Source organism: Sinohyriopsis cumingii, chromosome 17 (assembly GCF_028554795.1).
Source record: "Sinohyriopsis cumingii isolate HCF-2022 chromosome 17, ASM2855479v2, whole genome shotgun sequence".
NCBI lineage: Eukaryota > Metazoa > Mollusca > Bivalvia > Unionida > Unionidae > Sinohyriopsis > Sinohyriopsis cumingii.
In genome coordinates, this window is record NC_142977.1 from 111,402,343 (window position 1) to 111,418,171 (window position 15,829).

Below are 15,829 nucleotides of genomic sequence, written 5' to 3' on the forward strand. Positions count from 1 at the left end.
TGAAACCTGGAGGGAGCGGTACTCTAGGAGGGGTCATCATTCGCTCACTCTTAAGATGGGATCCTAATGCCCCCAAAGTTATCCCCAAGACAAAAGTCCAACGAAGCCCCAAGAAGAAAAAGAAAAAGACCAGGTCCCCAAGAAGAATAACTTCTCCAGTGGCAGGACCCTCCTCTTACCAGACACCACCCCGGAAAAAGAAAAGAAGCCCCCAGAAAAAGAAACAGAGAAAAAGTCCCCAGAAAAAGAAAAGTCCACAGAAGAAAACTAGTCGCAAGAGAGGCACTTCGGCCAGGACGCAACCTTACACTCGCAAACCACGACCTGCCACGGCAGTGACTGCGTCTCCGGCATCCTCACGTTCATCCACTTCTCCGTTGATGACACCCAGAACTGAAGAGTACTTGGAGACGTTGATCACACCAAGAACATCTCCGTTGATGACCCCCAAAAGAACTTCCCCAGTGGCAGGACCCTCCAATTTAGTGGCAGTGGCTGCTGCTCACAAAGTACCTTCTCCCAAAATCAAAGTCCAAGAAAGATCGGGCATGTTACAAAGTTTACTGGATTTGTCCAAGCAAGAACTGGCTCGATTTAGTCCGTTGCGTACCCCTGCACGACGTGTCATGCCTGTCCTCAAACTGATAAAACGTAAAGACAATCAGTGGCGACGCGTTCCAGTATAAAAAGAGCCTGTGACCAAGTCGGGGTATCAGTGAACTTGTAAAAAAGATGTCACCTCCAAGAAGCCACAAAAGAAAGAGACAAAGGCAGACGCGTCATCCGACAAAGCGCTTAGCCAAGCATCGACATTACCCTAAGAAAAGACACAGTCGTTCCAAGAAAAAGAGGCGTCAACAAAGGGGAGGATTCCTTGGTGATTTTGGGAAAAACATTGTCACCTTTATGACAAAGCGATAGTCCCAAAAAAAAGATAAAAGGGTGTGCGTTAAGTCATCGACCTTAGTGTCTGTTCGGTGAATGTCCCGGAACCCACAAGCAAAAATGTCACCCTCCAGAAAACCCCAAGGAAAGAAAAGAAAAGGACTGCCACCACGTTTAGCTAAACATGGGGACATGTTATCTGTCCTGTCCAAAGCTTCTTCACCCCTACGAAAAAAACTCATTCAAACGGCCTCCAAAGAGGTCATCGATACCGTGTGCGAATGTTGTTTGAACGTTTTGAAAGGCACGATCCCTTTGTCCAAACACCAGAAACAATGCTTAGGCAAACATCGTCACGTTCTTCGCCAAATGGTTCGAAAGAAAATTCCCATTCGTCAAAAAAAGAAGATGTTGGTCCAACGTGGAGGTATTTTACCTCTCTTGTTAGGCCCCATACTGAAAGGAGTCTTGGGAACCATGTTGGGAGGACTGGTGGGAGCAAGATAAAAAGGCCCTCGGAAGTTCCAAGATCTCAGAATCGACCCCTGACAACCCCATGGAAGGACGAAAACTAGCTTTAGTGCCTTACAAACGATGGATGGAATACCATCGGTGGCAAGAACAACGCACCCCGCATTTACCTCCCAATCCCCATTTGAGCGAGATGTCCCAGTTACAACACGAATTGCAATCCTTGATGGATCGCCAAGATTTGTCCGAAACAGAAAAATCGCAAAAGTACGGTCAACTCTTGCAACGACTGCAACTCTTTCACCAGAAAGCTTTAGACGAAACAGCTTTACCCACTCTGAAAGATTTTAAGACCTTGATGAAAAGTCCAGCACCATCATCATCATTACCCCCACCACCACTACCATCCCCAAGGGTCACCAGAGATGCTACCCCACAAAGACCTGAGGAAGAAGAGATGCGCGAAGTGTTTCAAACACCGTCAGCAGCTCCCATTTCGAGTAAGATTGCAGCATCCTTGTTGACCCCGTCCCCCACACCCCAACGAGAAGAAATGAAAGCTTGGGTTAAAAAGATGATGTCCACGCCTCCTTCGACAGAAGTGAAAAAGAAAGAAGGGAAACCAGAAGCGAAAAAAGAAAAGAAAACCAAAGCCATTCCATTGCCACCTCCACCACCACCACTACCTTCTACTTCTACTCCCGTAGCCCATCGGACACGTAAATCCGTTTCCAAACCACCCTTTCGACCCACCCAAAGTAGCATCACCGAAGAGTGGGTGACTTATTAACACAGCAAAAAAATGGAAAAAGTCTTAGCTAGCATTTACTACGATCCCTCGCATCCTGCAGGTTACGCAGGAGTTCAAAAATTGTATCGTGCTGCCAAAACGCGACTGAAAAGTCTCCGTTTACCTCAAGTGCAACGATGGTTACAAGAACAAGCTACCTACACTTTGCACAAACCCATTCGACGCAAGTTTGCCAGAAGTCGCACCCGAGTGGAAGGCATCGATCATCAATGGCAAGCCGATTTAGCCGATGTCTCTCATTTGGCCAGCTACAATCGTGGCTACAAATATCTGTTTTGTGTCATCGACGTCTTTTCCAAATTTGCCTGGGTCGTGCCCTTGACTTCCAAATCCAGCAGCGAGTTAGTGCGAGCCCTGCAACGAGTGTTGAAACAAAGTGGCCGTCACCCTCTTCGATGGCAAACGGACAAAGGCACCGAATTTCTGAACCAAGCTTTCCAAAAAGAATTAAAGAAACGTGACATTCATTTTTTTACCACCGAGAATCCCGAAACCAAAGCCAGCATCGTGGAGCGTTTTCAACGCACTTTGAAAGAACGCATGTGGAAATATTTTACGCATCACCACACTCTGAAGTACATCGACATCTTACCGCATCTGGTGCAAGCGTACAACCAATCTTACCATCGAAGCATCGGACGTGCCCCGCAAGACGTGACTCCCGACAACGAAGTGCTGGTGTTCGAGCGTCTGTTCGGTACGTCCCCGACGAGGGCTGTCCCCAAGAAAAGTGGAGAGTTGACCGTAGGAGATTGGGTGCGCATTGGCAAAACCAAACGCACTTTCGACAAAGGTTACTTACCTAACTGGACGACCGAATTGTTTCGCGTCACTGGACGAGTGCATGGCCGTCATCCTGCCGTCTATAAATTGGAAGACATGAACGGAGAAGTGCTCAAAGGAACGTTTTATTTGCCCGAGTTACAACGTGTCACCAAAAAAGAAGACGACGTGTACGACATCGAAAGCATTCTCGAACGCAGAACCCGTAAAGTGGGCAAACGACGTGTCAAAGAAGTCAAAGTACGTTGGAAAGGATATCCACCCAGTTTCGATTCTTGGATCGACGCTTCGCAAGTCATCGACTATAAAAAGAAGTGACCATCATGCCCTTTCACACAGCAGACGCAGCTACGTCGACCAATCCTCCTTCACCTAGTTCTTCTGTGCAAGATTTACAAAAACAACCCTTGTGGGTGTGGTGTGGAGAACGTGTGCCTAAAACGCAAATCGTCTTTTTCTGCCAAATCTTCGTGGTGTATTGTGTCATCGGGGCAGCCATCGCCAATTTGAGTTTGCAACAAGGAAACAAACAATTGTGGACCATTTTATTGAGCAGTTGCATCGGTTACCTGCTTCCCAATCCCTCCCTGAAATTCTCCTCGAACGGGAACGTTGTGTCCAGTGCCAGTGCCAGTCACCACTCCAACAACCACAACCAGAACCCCATTTTGGGCGGAGACACGCCTCTGACGTCCAGTAATATCCCCTCGGACAGCCACAGAACTCTGGAATTATGAGTCACCAAAACCAATTTTACTTAACTTTACCCAGTGACAGTTCCATGGAGGTGTTTCCCCACAACACGTTGTGCTGTTACACGGCCAAATTACCTCAAGCCATCCCCTTAGATCACGAAGCCCATTGGGAAGTGGCTTTAGTAGAAATGATTCACCCTACACAAATCCAAAACATCACCGAAAAACAAAACTTTTTTGAGGTGGAAATCCTGAACCAACAATTACAAGAAGCCATGACTGACATCGGGTTTTCAGGGATCACAAGACCAGCCAGCAAACCAGCCTTCAGTATCTACACCGTGAAAATTCCAGCAGGGTTTTATTTTAGTGGTCAGCATTTGGTGGACACTATTGCGGACAGGTTCGAGTTCGCCTTTGGCAAAGCCCTGATCAGAGTCAAAAAAAGTGTCACCCTGGAGTACCATAAAGTGGCTCGTCGCTTACTGATGAAATTTCCAGATACGGACACATTGTCCTTCAGGTTCAATGGTATTTTGTTTGAAATTTTGGGTGGACATTCAACAATGGTCACAAACAATTGGAGCCCCAAGATCAACAGTAATATGGATTTTTACAAAGCTTTTGGAAAACCGGTAGAACTGAACCAAGGAATGAATTTAATGTTCGTGTACTCCGATGTGGTGGAGTATAACGTGGTGGGACACACCTCTGTGCCATTACTGCGTGTCATTCCTTTCAAAGTGGATTCTACCACGAACGCTGACGAGGAAGGTGGAAACACTTACCACGTCCACCGCGAATTTGTCCATCCTCACTATTTGCCGGTCAGCAAGTCGTATTTGGACACGGTCAACATTACTATAAAAGGAGATCTGGGACAAAATATTCCATTCACCAAAGGAAAAGTCACGGTGAAACTCCATTTTCGAAAACGGTTCTCTCACGACTCGTAAGTCATGTATCCAGTGTACCGAGGGGTGGCTCAGCAGCGAGGACACGGTTTAGGAGACATGTTAAAATCGGCCTTTCGTTCGGTGGCCCCGGTGTTGAAACCGATGGTGACACGCGGATTGCACGCCTTGAAAGATGCGGCACTGACGCAAGGCAAAGAATTTCTCCAAAATGTCATCATCGACAAACAAAACCCTAAAGAAGCCTTCATGAGGGCAGGCAAAAATGTCTTGCTGCAAACGGGCAAAGACATTTTAGGCCGACGAGAAACACCTATAAATGCCCTGCACGCTACCGAGTCAAGCATTCAGCAAGGACAAGGCAGAAAGAGACGACGAAGAAGAAAACACCCTTTCACCAGACTTCAAGCTAGAAAGGCCAAGAAAAGAAGAACCGTTCGAGACTTAGACGTTTTCGATTATTGAGAAAAGAGACAAAAAAAATGATGCACCGAGAATCTTGCGCTTGTTCCAAGACGGAACTGGATCTGTTTGCCATGCCCCCTACCATGATGACGATGCAAGAATCCCAATGGGTGGAATTTCACCCCGTCTCCTCATTGACAGCCTCAGCTCCCATCGAGTTTGAAATCAAAGGACAGCCCGAAGATTACATCGATCTGAATAGCAGTTACTTGTACTTGAAAGTCAAAGTTGTCGATGAGGACAATTCGACCCTAGATGGCGATGAGGTAATAGCTCCCGTCAACAATTTCATGCATTCCTTGTTTAGCGGAGTGGACTTGTACTTGAACAACAAACTGGTCAGCAGCAGCATGGATACTTACCCTTATCGAGCGTACCTGGAAAATCTCTTGACGTACGGAATAGATGCCAAGAACACTCATCTCAATGCCTGTGTGCTATGGGAAGCTGACGAAGCAGGCCAGTTTGAAGAATTCGAAATTGATACAAAGGATAAAACTAAATCAACAAATGATGGATTTATAGAACGAAGAAACAGAATCACGGGAGCCGACAAAAGTTTAGAACTGATGGATCGTTTGCATTTGGACATGTGGTTACAAGAGAAATATTTGCTAAACGGGGTGAATGTCCGCCTGAGACTGAATCGTAGCAGTACCGCTTTCCATTTGATAGGTAAAACTGCTTGCAAAACTGTCATCGAGGAAGCGAGGCTCTACGTACGACGCGTAAAAGTGTTACCTAAAGTGGGTAACGACATCAGTCAGACGTTGAGCAGAACGACCGCTAAGTATCCGATCCGACGCGTGGAAGTGAAAACCTTCACCATTCCCAAGGGACAACGATCCATGATCGAAGATCATCTGTTTCAAGGACAGCTACCCAAACGTTTGATCGTTGGTATCGTCGAAAATACAGCCTTCAACGGAGATTTGGGTAAAAATCCTTTCAACTTTCAACACTTTGGCGTGTCCAAGATCGAAGTCAGTCGCGATGGCAAGACCTTGTGTACCCGACCTTTCGAACCTGACTTTGCCAAGAAGAATTACTTGAGATCGTACTTGTCCCTGTACGAAGCCACCGGCCAGTTAGGAACCAACACCAGTCACGGTATTACGTACGAGGATTACACAGGAGGCTATGCTTTGTGGGCTTTCGATTTCACTCCTGACCAAGGCAGCGACGAGGGACATTTCCACCCTATAAAATCTGGCCAGATTCGTGTGGAAATTCAATTTGCAAACCGAATCCCTGATGAAACGGTGAACGTCATCCTGTATGCAGAATTCGACAATACCATAGAAATCAACAGTTTGAGAGAAGTCATTCTAGATTACTAGAAACCATGGAAGACTGTTATCCCTCTTTACAAAGTGGAGAAACTTTGGACATGAAATGTGAGGAGACTGTGGAAGAAGTGATCATGATGAAGTCAAGATGGCCAGAACAAGAAGCCCATTTAGTCTCCTGTTTTGCCAAACACTTGGTCGACAAAATGACGGAATTGATCAAGAAAAATTGTTATGGATGTCAAAACGATCATCCCAGTCAAATTCAACACGATAAATGCCTGATGTTGAGTCAAGAAGAAAAATTGGACGAGTATCTGGACGAAGCTTGGAGTCTCATCTCGAACAAAGACGTGTTGCACCAGTGGTATAAAGACTTGCGTGAACATTCTTGTCCACCATTAACCACTCAAGAGATCCATCGTATCGAAGCTCTCCTGAATCAGAGTGAGGAAACAGAACGAATAACCGTTTATTCGTCAGACATTTTCAAGCAAAAAGTCAGGATCGAATTGACGACTTATTATTACCTGTGAAGAAGAAAAAAACACAAATCAATGGATACCTGGGAACTTTATTACCTTTTGAACCATAGTTCGTATACGGCTTCTTGGAATCCTGTCGTCTGTGCTAAAGATGAACTCCCTCATCGCAAACCTAAAGACCATCAAGCTTACGTGATCAACACGGACGAAAGTCATCTCCCAGGAACCCACTGGGTAGCCGTCTACTTTCCTCAAGAAGGATGTGTGGAATATTTCGATTCGTACGGATTGCCCCCTTTGGAAGACGATATCATCGACTTTATGAGAAGAAATGCTCAAACCACCCGATTCAATAACGTGAAATTACAAGGCACAGATTCCTTGGTGTGTGGACAGTACTGTGTGTATTTTCTGCATCATCGCAGCCTGGGCTATTCCTTAGAACATTTAGTGACTCATTTTGATCCTCGTTCTTCTGCTAGAAACGATGTGAAAGTAGATCGATGGTTTTGTGACCATTATGCTTATCTTTTGTCTCAAGCTAGGAAACGTAGTGTCCATCAATGGCCTAATGATTTCCAACAGTGGAAATCACAATTTCATTCACAACGTTGTCAGCCCTGTTTAAAGTAGATTGTCAATTGAGAAAAAAAGTTTGTGATTTGAAAAAATTATTTGATGTTATAGTGTTGGATTATTGTTAAAAATGTTAGAGTTGTTGTTTAGTGTTAAGTGATTTTTGAATAAAAAATGTTGTGTTTTGAAGAAGAAAAAATGCTTTTGTCTTTTGTTTAGCTATAAGAATGTTGAATTGATGCTCTTTCATTTCTTACTATCCCTCTCATGACACTCATTGAACGTTGCGAATCGAAAACCGTGTGGGGGATGTTTTCCTTCACGTCCGCGCTTTCACTTTAAGAACCGGGGTTGTTTCCAGTCTAACCATCCATTGTCGACTCATCCTCCTACGAAGATGTGCTCCAAACTAGCTAAGCTCAACGAAGCCTACGTGAATTTGCATAGGGTCAGACACAGTCTGATACCGAAGCCAGAAGAAATAGAGAATGTGAGAATGTTAAAAATCACTGAAGACCTGATAGAAGAGCTCTTCAGAGAAGAAGTGAACAGGGAGAAAGAAGAATGGACAGAGAAGTACAGACTTCAAAAACAGCAGCAACAACAACAACAACAACAACAACAGCAGCAGCAACCTGAACCTGACAGAGGCTTTGTCGATTGCCGTATCGACACCAAAGAGTTCTTCTTCTCTTTCCGAAGAAGCAGACCTATCGCCAGAAAGTCTATCCTCAGAGGACATCGCATTCTTAGAAACTAAAAAAGAATGCCATAGCAAACAAAAAAAAACAGCCCTTTTCAGGGCTACCCCAATACTCTAGAAAAGAAGTAACGATAGATTTGCCAATGTGTGTAGGTAGAGTAGTGTGAAAATAAACACTAACTCTTTTTAAAAATGTGAGGGTATGTGTTGGTGTGTTTGTGTTTGTAAGAGCTCAAGTAAGTTGGTGTGGATAGTAGATTAAAATGATATCTTTTCTTAGTGTTTGAGGTGTATATTTGGAGTTAGATTGAATTGCTTTGCGTATGTGGATAGTCTATTGAAGTGATTTATAAAAAAATTTTAAAATAGTGATGGGTAGCATAAAAAAGTGAGTGAGTGTTTCTTTTAGGTCCGCGCGTTGTTGTTTTTTTTGGTCATGATCTAGGTAAGATGAATTTTATGTTATTAGGGAGATGTTTTCCTTCACGTCCGCGCTTTCAGTATAAATTGAAACTCGTTCGGCAGTCCAGCTACCCTTGTTGATTGATCAACACCAAAAAATGAACACGAGACTTGAGAAACTGTTGGAGCTTCATGTGCATCTGGAATATGCCAGGCGCATATTAAATGAACTGGCCGCGGAAGCCATTGTCGAGGAGGGAAGGATAAGAGAGGAGGAAAGAAGAAACAAAGAAGAGGAGGAGAGAAGATATAAAGAAGAAGAAAGAAGATATAAAGAGGAAAGAAGAAACAAAGAAGAGGAGGAGGAAAAGGAGAGAAGAAATTTCAAAATCCCAGAGAGCGAAAATTGGGATTCTGAAGCGACATATCCTGCCTCTGCTCTCTCCCCCCAAAAGGTAAAAAGTAACTGGGGGATAAGATGTGTATGTGGCGCCAGGCCTGGAAGGTGCCACCATTAACCAGGTGTCCATGAAGTTCCAAACAAAACAGCCCTTTTCAGTTCTACCCAATACTCTAGAAAAGAAATAACGATCGATTTGCCAATGTGTGTATGTAGAGTAGTGTGAAAATAAACACTAACTCTTTATTAATAGTGGAAGTGTATGTGATTGTGTGTTTGTGTTAGTAACTAATAAAGTAAGTTTGTGTGAATAGTAGATTATGGGTTTCTTTATTGTTTCTTAGCGTATGTGGAGAGTATAGTTAGGGTTATATTATATGAAATGAGAAAAGTGGGGATGTTTTCCTTCACGTTCGCGCGTTGTTGGGTCATGATCTAGGTAAGATCCATTTTATGTTTTTTAGGGGGATGTTTTCCATCACGTCCGCGCTTTCACTATAATAACCCACAGTGTTCGTCGTTCAAACCATTCTGCAAAGAATAAAAAGAAGATGGCGTCAAACCAAATCGACAAAATACGAACCTTGCAAGACGTTTTAGACAACTTAGGAATAATGGAACAGATGCTTTTAAGACTGGTTGAAGACCATTATTCCTATAGTCCCCATCGTGTGAAGATGGAAATTAATAACTTAAGGAAAGCAAAGGACAAGATTAGTGGTGTCATGAAAGAGATCAAGGAGGAGAAGGAGGATGAAGAGGAAAGAATAAGAATACGCAATTGGAACGAAAAAATTGAAAAAGAAGAAGAAATGAAAAGAGGAAGAAAGAAGAGGAGGAAGAGAAGAAGAAAGAAGAGGAGGAGAAGAAAAAAAAGAAAGAGAAGAAGAGTGTAGGAGATAAAATAAGAACTTGGTGGAGGAAAAGAAGAAATTAGAAGAAGAAGAAAACCCAAAGGCCCTTTTCAGGGCCAGCCATATTTCTCGAAAAGAGATAGTCTTTGAATTGCCTACCCCTTTTTTAAAAATTTTTTTTTAAAAAAAATCCCATGTTCCATTCCCCTTGTCCCTAAACAAGCCCAAACTATTCCCCATGTTAAATTCCCCTTGTCCGTAGAGTGACCCACGATTTATCGCCATGTTAAATTCCCCTTGTCCGTAAAGTGACCCACGATTTATCGCCATGTTAATTCCCCTTGTCCGTAATCTGACCCACGATTTTTCGCCATGTTAAATTTCCATTGTCCGTAATCTAACCCAGGGGGGGTCTGTAATGCTAATTCCCATTGTCCGTAAAGTGCCCCCCTTAACTACTGATATATCGCTCTCACTCAACGTCAACATCCAAATTGTTTAATTACTCATATCTATCGATATATCGCTCTCACTCAACGTCAACATCCAAATTATTCGAAAGGACCATAACTAATTCTGTCAAAAGGCAAAAAATAGCTGGTGACTGAAATAAATATATCAAGTCACATGACCTCAGACTTAAACAATGTTTCAGCTGTTGTTCACTTTCATGTAAATTTGTTGTGGGTCATATATGTTTATTATTTTGATCATTTGTTTGTTTATTTTAACAACACTTTCAGTACTATTAGCTCTATCATGCTGAGGAAATCAAAAGCTCAGTGCTTTTCCCAAGAAACTCCAGGGCAGCAAACCCAGGAGTTGGGTGGGGTGTCAAAATTGCAGCTCTTTTCATGTTTAAATTTACTTCCTGTGACAAAATTATTAATGATTTCATTGTAAATGTTACAAATTGTACCGTTTTACACTGTAACCTAAGTAATACATGTACATACAATAATTTATATGTATACTGAACACCTATTCATTCAGAGAGCAGAACATATATGAAAAAGGATATATCACTCATGACAATGAAACGTACTATTCACAATTACATAAATTTATTTAGATTCATTGAATTATATTACTGGATTGTAAGAAGCTATTAAAAAATTAATGTTTAATTATATTTACACATTGGCATCTAAATTACTACTACCAGTTCCCATCATTTCTATACCAGAGAGATGTGGCTCACTGCAAACAAACAAGAAATTTCCTTTTTATATATACCATTAATATCAGATAGATGCTAGAGTAGCTACCGTCAATAATTTCATGTATTACGTGTTCAGCGAAGTGGATTTGTATTTGTACTGGTCAGAAGTAGCATGGATACTTATCCTTACCAAGCGTACCTGGAAAATCTCTTAACGTACGGAAAAGAGAGCTAGAACACTCATCTGGATGCTTGCGTAGTATGGAAAGCTGACAATGCAGGTGAGAACACGTTTAACGACACAGCCCTGACAGCAGATGACGATTCTCACAATGTCGGTTTTAACGACCGTAGAAAGAAAATCCTGCAAGGACGAAATTTAGAACTGATGGATCGTTTGCATTTGGACATGTGGGTGCAAGAGAGGTATATGCTAAACGGTGTGGATATCCGTCTTAGACTGAACCGTAGCAGTACCGCATTCGATTTGATGGCCCATGCTAACGAATACAAAACCATCATCCAAGAAGTCAGACTCTATGTGCGCCGTGTGGAAGTGTTACTTAAAGTGGGAAACGACATCAGTCACACTTTGAGCAGAATGACCGCCAAGTATCCGATACGACGTGTGGAAGTGAAAATAATGTGAAATTACAAGGCACATATTCCATGGTGTGTGGACAATATTGTGTGTATTTTCTGCATCAACGCAGTCTGGGATATTCTTTAGAACATTTAGTGACTTATTTTGATAGTCATTGTTCTTGAAATGATGAGAAAGTAGATCGATGGTTTTGTGACCATTATGGTTATCTTTTGTCTCTAGCTTGGAAACGTAGTGTACATCAATGGCCAAGTAACTTCCAACAGTGGAAATCTCAATTTAATTCACAACGTTGTCAACCTTGTCCAAAATAGATAGTTAATTGAAAAAAAGTTTATTGTTGAATTGAACGGTTAATTAAAAAATTTGTTAATTGTTAGTTGAAAGTTATTTGAAAAAAAAATGTTGTGTTTTGAAAGCAAACGCGTCTGTCGTTTGTTTGCCATTGGTATCATGAACCATGCTCTTTGACTTCTCTCTATCCCTCAGATCAAACTATCTGAGCATTTCGACTCGAAACCGTGTAGGGATGTTTTCGTTCGCGTCCGCGCTTGAACCACACAAGCGGGGCAGTCTCCAGTCTAACCATTCATTGTCGACTCATCCTCCTACGAAGATGTGCTCAAGATTAGCCAAGTTGAACGAAGCTTACGTGAATTTGCATCGTGTCAGGCAAAGCCTGATACCGAAGCCTGAAGAGATAGAGAATGTCAGAATGTTGAAAGGCACTGAAGACCTGATAGAAGAGCTCTTCAGAGAGGAAATTAACAGGTAGAAAGAAGAATGGACGGAGAAGTAAAGACTTCAGAAACAACAGCGAGAGAGAGAGAGAGAGAGAGAGAGAGAGAGAGCAGCAACAGCATCAGCAACAGGAACCTGACAGAGCTTTTATCGACTGCCGTTTCGACACGAAAGAGTTCTCCTTCTCTTTCCGAAGATGCAGACCCTATCCTGTGGGAAAGCCTGCCGCCAGACGAGGTCGCAATCTTAGATCATAAAAGATTGCCATAGATCCTCGTTCACAAAAAACAGCCCTTTTCAGGGCTACCCAATACTCTAGAAAAGAAATACTCATTCAATTGCCAATGGTATGTTAGTCTGTTAGAAGTACGTCTATAGGCACATCATTTCTTTATCTTAGTTAGAAAGTGTGACTATAAGCCCCTTCGTTTCCGTAGCTTGTCAAAAATTTTACATGAGTGATTGTCAGTAAAAAAAGTGAGTGAGTGTTTCTTTTAAGTCCGCGCGTATTTGGTGATAATATGGGCAATGTAAGTTTTGGTGTCAGGGGATGTTTTTCTTCACGTCCGTGCTTGGCTGATATATACGGAACGCTCGGTAGTCTGACTACCCCTTGTCAACGAGACAAGTGCAAAGAATGAGCAGTAGAACAAGTAAATTAGTTCAACTTCAATGGCATCTGGAGAGTGCCAGGCGCCTCTTAGAGGAGTTAGCTATGGAGAATGAAGAAATGAAGATGACAGAAGAGAAGGAGCAGGAGAAGGAGAAGGATATTATCCTACTGATGAGGCCTATTTGTCATATAAGGCCTATATTAAGAAAGAAAGAACAGCCAGTCTTCGCAGTACCTAGTACAGAGGACTGGGGTTGGGAGTTAGAGCTGGAAGCACGTTGGCCTCAACACTAGGAGAGAACTGAAGTTTTTAAAAACAGCCCTTTTCAGGGCTACCCAAGTAATCTAGAAAAGCTACTATGCAAGTTGCCAAATGGTGTAACTTTGGAGTAGTATGATTATAAACACTCACTCTTTTACTAATATGATTGTGTGTGTGTGTGTGTGTGTGTGTGTGTGCATGTTTGTGTGAGCTCACGTACGTTTGTGTGGATGGTAAATTATTGGAGTTTGTAAGCGCTCACGTACTTTTGTGTCGATAGTAGATTATTGGGGTTTGTAAGCGCTCACGTACGTTTGTGTGGATAGTAGAGTGTGAGGTTTCTCGCCTTCCTTTCTGTGTGGATAGTATATTATGGTTGATTTTTGCTTCTTCCTGTGTGTGGATAGTAGATTATGGTTATGTTTTTTGCTCCTTTCCGTGTATGGATAGTATATTATGGTTATGTTTTTGCTTCTTCGCGTGTGTGGTTAGTATATTTTGGGTTTGATTCTGCTCCTTTGCGTGTGTGAATAGTATATTTGTGGTTAGGTTTTTGGCTCCTCACCTCTGTGTGGATAGTAGATAACATGTGAAAAGAGAAGTAGGGAATGTTTTCCTTCACGTCCGTGCTTTACACAAACAGTCAAAGCGTTCGTCATTCGCGCCATTCTACGGAATAAGCAAAAGAAGGTGGTAGCAGTCTCGGATTTGTTCAACAACTTGAAAGACAATTGGTACTGGATGGTGGATGCAGCCTGTGTAGTAGAAAGTCTTGAACATGAATGGAGGTATCCAGTTATCAAAGACTTTTGACAAGTCAAGTAACCATCCTCAAGGTAGCCATGGATCATGTCCAGGGAACGATTGAGGAAGAAGTGAAGATATTAAGAGGCTTCATTCACCCTCATTCTGTGAGAGTGGGGACATTGAAAGAGGCCATTGATAATGTCACAAGAGTCAGGTGCTTCTTAGAAGACATAGTGAATTTCACAGAGTGGTCGTTTGTAAAGTGGGGACTAGGTCAGCTCAAGAAAGCAGAATAACTGATGAGAAAGGTATTGGAAAAAGAAGTGAAGAAGATCAAAGAAACCTGGGCTAAAGAGAGGAAGGAAAGATACAATATAAAGAGAAAAGAAGACTTTGAGAGGCTGAACAATAACTGGATGAAAGTCCAGGAGAAATTCAGAGCCATTGGTCATCCTGACTGGATGCCAGAAAATGAAGAAAAGAAGAAGAACGGAATATTTGGAAAAATTAGAAGATGGTGGAACAACTGGAGAAAGAAGAAGAAGAAGAAGAAGCAGAAGAAGCCAAATGCCCTTTTCAGGGCCACTTATATGCCTCGAAAAGAAATTGCTTTCTTGCCTCCAAAGTTGGTTAAAATAATGTTGTATATATGTTTGTCTCTTGTCTGTGTTATCTCTGTACACCCGCTCTTTGCTCAGTACTGTGACGTCACCTCCCCTAGTTGCAACATTGTTACCAATCTCCCGTACCGTGACGTTAGACGCTATACAGACTCCACCTTCCCTTGTCCCTATACAGGCCCACTATTCCCCATGTTCAATTCCCCTTGTCCGTCAACAGGCCCAATCCTTTGTCCCTCTCTATTCCTATGTTAAAATTTTCCATGTTACAATTCCCCTTGTCCGTAAACAGGCCCGGGCGGGTGGGTCTGTAATGGTAATTCCCATTGTCCGTATAAATCTTGTCCGTAAACAGGCCCAGGGGGTTCTGTAGTGTATTTTCCCATTGTCTTTGAATCGCCCCACTTCACTACTTATACAGTCATCACTGGTCTTCTAGGTACCGATTACCAGTAGTGACATGTATAGAGTAAGTGGAGGGTGGAGAAAAATGGCTGTGATTACCAGTTCAGCCTTTATGGTATACTGGAACCAAAACAATTACAGTTAAAAATTATACCTTTTCATGCATCAGGTGGCATACTTCAGTTCCCACACCCCACTTCAGAGAAAGCAAACGGTATGGTATTTCTTCTTTTTATAAAGAAAAGTATATAGCCAGGACTCAACCTACTTGCACATTTTGTAAAATAAACTTTATCAGCATTGCGTTTGTGACATTATTCTTTTCAGGGGAATGACATTTGCAGCAACTATAAATAATAAATTAAAAAGTTACAAGAAAATTGTAATTATTACCTTCCTCAGTCAAATGCCAGCACTTTAGATACTCAAGGTGTCCGTTCTCTCTGTGTATTGCAAAAGGACCGACCCAGGTGTTAATCTGAAGCACGTTGATGTAGTGGCCATTGGTTCTGCATGCTTGGGTACATATGTTGCTGTTTTTTGTAACTTTGTACTGAACAAAAACTATAATACATTTTCATTTGTTTATAATTTATAATTTAAATCTAATTCTCTGTCAAGTTAACACTTACAAATGATATATTTAATTTTAGCAAGAGTACATTGTGGTAACAAATCTGAAATTTTTTCACATATATAAAGCTACCTTGATTGCAGCTCAAAACAATTAATAACATAACAATGACAACCTGCCAGCCGTCATACTCTGATAACGCTATATCATCCTTTCCTATCATAACTAGAGATCCTTTCATTATTGTTGTCACTTTAATGCTTTATAATGAATTTACTAGTAGTTGAAAGATGCACATTACATCTTAGCATCGATCCTATCCTTAACATGAGATGAAACACTTCCAGAATCAGTTCTAAAATCAGATC

The 15,829-nt window shown here is 42.1% G+C and overlaps 1 long non-coding RNA gene across 1 annotated transcript in view; it reads right to left on the reverse strand.

Annotated features, from left to right (window-relative positions):
• Positions 1-15,378, reverse strand: part of LOC149779673 (uncharacterized) — a 28,087-nt gene extending 12,709 nt beyond the window's left edge. The window contains exons 1-2 of the long non-coding RNA XR_016415423.1: positions 15,281-15,378; positions 11,095-11,259 (exon numbers count right to left, since the gene is read on the reverse strand). This is a non-coding gene — a long non-coding RNA (uncharacterized LOC149779673). The remainder of the gene's footprint in view (positions 1-11,094; positions 11,260-15,280) is intronic.
• Positions 15,379-15,829: the final 451 nt, after the last annotated feature.